This window comes from Micropterus dolomieu, linkage group LG02, assembly GCF_021292245.1.
Source record: "Micropterus dolomieu isolate WLL.071019.BEF.003 ecotype Adirondacks linkage group LG02, ASM2129224v1, whole genome shotgun sequence".
Taxonomy (NCBI): Eukaryota; Metazoa; Chordata; class Actinopteri; order Centrarchiformes; family Centrarchidae; genus Micropterus; species Micropterus dolomieu.
The window spans coordinates 8,260,003-8,264,171 of record NC_060151.1 but is presented as its reverse complement, the minus strand read 5'-3'; the positions used below and the strand labels follow the sequence as shown (position 1 = coordinate 8,264,171).

Genomic DNA, 4,169 nt, shown 5'->3' with positions numbered 1-4,169 from the left:
AGAACCATAACAATGACTTGTGTTACCACAGTGTTGGACTTTTGAAAGGATTCAGATGAGACAAAACTGATCCAATTACTTGCACTAGAATCACGTTACATTTGTATTTGTACATATTTACTGCTGTCATTACTGAACCTTTTACAATGTACTTGGTTCATCTGCTGTGAAGTGTGTTGTTATTTGATGTCAGAGGATGTTGAGAAGAACAGGCCTCAGTATAACTGTAATCTAATATGTATGCGCCAGTCGCTGTTTAAATGTGAAAAGACATTTGCACATTATATCTGCTCTTTCATTTTGCTTTGGAATTATCCATGAACAATAAATCACACAGAAAACAAAAGGATTCGTGTTTGTGTATTGAGAGTCACGTTAGATGCACCGATTGTACTTTTTCTGTCATGATTCTGAATTTTTCTTCCTCAATTTAAAATCTCAGTTGGGATTTTTGTCATGGAGCTCCAAAGTGTTCAATATTAAATAAATTATTGAAAAAAAAAATAACTGATGAAAATTCTTTTGAGCCAGTCAACTCTTATCGATGAAGAAGATTTCAGGAAATTCAGGATTTGCTAACCAAATCTGCCGATTCCTCCTGTTCCACAATGTTTATCCCTTTACTATCCCATAGAGTCTACGATGTAACCTTTACAAGGTCATTCTTTGGCCTAAATATGTGTAGCCATCCTACTGGAAATTTGTCACACGCTTTACCAAAGTCACAAGGCAGATGACAGTCACATGAATAACATTCAAAGCGGAGACAGTCTGTAAACAACTAAGATGGAAGAAGCACACCATGTCTCCTGCTTTGGTTCCTATCACAGGGAATAAAATGTTATTTCCTTCTTCTTATAATAACAGAATTGTGTAGGACTTTTTATTTAATAAATTACATTTTCCCAAGAACACTTGTATTTCATGTCACTTTTCAGTCAAATCACTGTGGTCATAGCCCTCTCACCTTTCAGCCAATCGCATGTCCCCCCACTCTTAAGCTAGCAGTATTAGTTAGTCAGTTCCTGTTAGCTAGAGAAACAACAATGCCAACATTGGTTTGAATCAATCAACTACAAGCTGCTGCTATAAACAAACATACACAGTAACAAAACCTCTGTGGCTTTTGAGTAGCTTGTTAGCAGTGATATTTATTGTGAAAAACAGTAAAATGACTAAGAGTAAGAGTTTGGAATAGCTGGTGCTTTCCTAAGATTTAATTATAGTTGAATTTAGTTGTATTTAATTACTTAAATGCTTAAATGCTTTGAGCATTGGGTTAAAAGTCTCCTCTGTTATCTATTTTTATTCCAATAACCACTGCCTACCTGGAACACATTGCAGACTGATTTGCAGTTGCGAAATCTGATCTCTTTTGGTGAATTTCAACACCGCATGAAAGACTTTGAAGTAGATGCTATAAATTGTTGTCACTGCTTTAAAAATAACTAAATCCTTTAAACCTATGGTATGTATAAATTGTACTTTTAAGTAGTCAAATGTTTGTATGAGTATGTGTGTGTGTAATGTATCGTAAGAGTCTGGTTAAATGTTCTTTGTTGTTGTGCGTGTGCTTGGTGTTCGTATCTGTAACTGTGCTCTGTCAATATGCTGCTATTTTGGCCAGGTCTCTCTTGAAAAAGAGGTTTTAAATCTTAATGATCGTCTGGTTAAATAAAGGTTAAACAAAAAAAATTAAAAAACTGCAATGATTTTGGCTTTTGCATGGTTTTAGTGAATTTGTTTCCTGAAACAGTTTTATACACGCTAATGTTTGGGATTGACAATCACTGATATGTGAGGTTAAACATTTTATGTTGCAACCCTGTGTGAGGAAACTTGTTTTTGGATGTGTCTGTCTGTCTTCCTGTTGGTATGTGAGCCAGAGAGATGACAGCGGAGAGATGATATCTGTTGGGCGTGGCTTTGTCGGTAATAGAGAGGAAGTTTTGTGTAAAAATGCCAGAGATTTCTCATCAAAGATATTTGTGCGTTATCTGGGACTGAAGGGCAGTTGTGACTTGCTTATACAAACTGAGGAGGCAGGTGTCATTCTAAAGTTTCTTAAAGGTCTTCACTCAGTATAATCTGATTCTCTTTATACCACAAAAACATGGGACTTCAACCATCCTCTCTATTGCTTCTGCTTTGGATTCTATCCAAATGGCTAAACATTTCACATGGGGGAGATTCTCCCAGAGGCTTTGGTAATAATTACTGAGTCGTTTCTTTGAACGTGGTGTCAAACCTCCTAACTTCTTATCACATGGAGCAAGGAAATGTGATATATTTTCCTGCAAAAAATTCCACAGTGCATTAATCAGATGAAGGTTTGTTTTGTTTCCTTAATAAAAGTGGTTAACTGGTTCCTGGTTCCTGGTTAGGTGTTGTTTAATGAGTTTCTCATCATAAAGGCCTTTTGTATTTATATAGTATTTATAACAGCACCTTAGTGTTTCTCTCAAGTCTTCTCTCAGGAATGTCCACTCTCCTATTCCATATCATGCCAGAAACATTTATTTATTCACTTTAATTTTAGGGGGAAAAACATTATTATATTATTAAAAGTCATTATTATGCACCACTGAAACGCATCTGAGGCTGCATTGTAGTCATGATCGATTTAAGTAATGTATTTAAATGTGCATGTGGCACCTATTTGCTACAATAAATTCATTTATTTTGATTCATTTAGAAACCCCTGTACTTTATTAATATTTCCTGTCTTTCAGCAAGTTTTCTGCTCATGTTTAAAACTTCCTGCATGTTAAAAATCTAACCCACATCCCCTTCAGACTGCCACACAGAACCGTTTGGGACTGTACTAGATAAGACAAGGAGGTGAAAAACCAAAACTAACCAAAAACACTTCTGATCAGGCACAAATCCACACAAATGTTAACTCCAGCATCTCCAATAACGTGCAGTGCTGTCAATTATTACTATCATTGTTTGCATATAAATAATATTACCTTACTGGGTTTTGTATTAATCTTAATCCTTCATTAAACATTTTATTATTATCACTAAATCTTTAGTGTTTAAGGAGGCAGTGCATTCTCTTTACTACTTTTCAATTTCAAGATGTAGAAGAAGAAACTGAGATCCACATGCAAGCGATGATTCACAAGGACAATTTGGTTTCTCAGCAGCGCCAAAAATGCTATTTAACCAAGTCTAACTTTGATCATGTTGATTTGATTTGCTGGTAATAATATTGGCTTATTTTTTAATCTTCCAACCTGAGGAAGAGAAAAAAATCCCAGTTCTCAACTGTGCAACATAAAACCTTTGGTTTCTAAAAGAAACATAACATTTGTGCCAAGCCTTTGTTTGATATGCACATATATCCACATATGCTTTCAAACTTCAATACAAGCTTACTTTTAATAGGCTTGTTTCTCTGACCTACACACAGAAAAGCCATCTCTGATCAAACCACTGATGTTACAGTTAATAAATACCTCTTGAATTTAGAGTAAAAGTTTCCAGTAATACTTGTATTCTCATATGTCAAAGTCCATGGCCAAACATATAAACAAGATACTGAAAGTGGTTTCTAAATGTAGCCTAATTTTTGTAAAGATTATTTGTTTTTTTGCAGCTATCAGGCCTTGCTGTTTATAGTTCTGGACTATCTCGTCAGATAAGCCTATTGTGTACACTATGGCATGAAAAAGTACTTTCCTGCCTTATATTCCTTATATATTCTCCTTATCTTTGTCTTTCTTTTTGTGTCACTTAGTGCAAAGCATAATTTCATGTTATGCTAATGAAGTTTTTAATGAAGAATTCTAATAACAATTTTGGGAAACTCCCCTAATTAACTAAATGAAAATGAACCACCATTTCTCTGTTTAAAGCCTATTGTGCTTTTTTTTTTATGTTGTTTTAGTGTGTTATAGCTGTTTTTTGTCTATAAAAAGGTGTGCAAAGTTAGTTACAGTACTGTCTGCCACAGAAACCATTGCTGGCTGATACGCCTTTATAGTTCAGCCTTTTCTTCTGTTACTCTCAAGCCTGGAATATCATTATTTTAGGGGCGAGGCCACTTGACCTATGGAAAGCAGGGCCATCAAATAAAACAATGACTTTAAATCCATAGAAATTATGAATGTATCTTAAAGGGGCATTATGGAGTTTTCCGCAGCCACTAGTGGTGCGGTTTT

The 4,169-nt window shown here is 35.1% G+C and overlaps 1 protein-coding gene across 1 annotated transcript in view; it reads left to right on the top strand.

The window, feature by feature from the left end:
- The window catches only part of LOC123957228 (pleckstrin homology domain-containing family F member 1-like), an 8,365-nt gene extending 8,019 nt beyond the window's left edge, over window positions 1-346 (top strand). The window contains exon 3 of the transcript XR_006821764.1: window positions 56-346. The gene's annotated coding sequence lies outside the window, so the exon portion shown is untranslated. The remainder of the gene's footprint in view (window positions 1-55) is intronic.
- The last annotated feature ends 3,823 nt before the right edge of the window (window positions 347-4,169 follow it).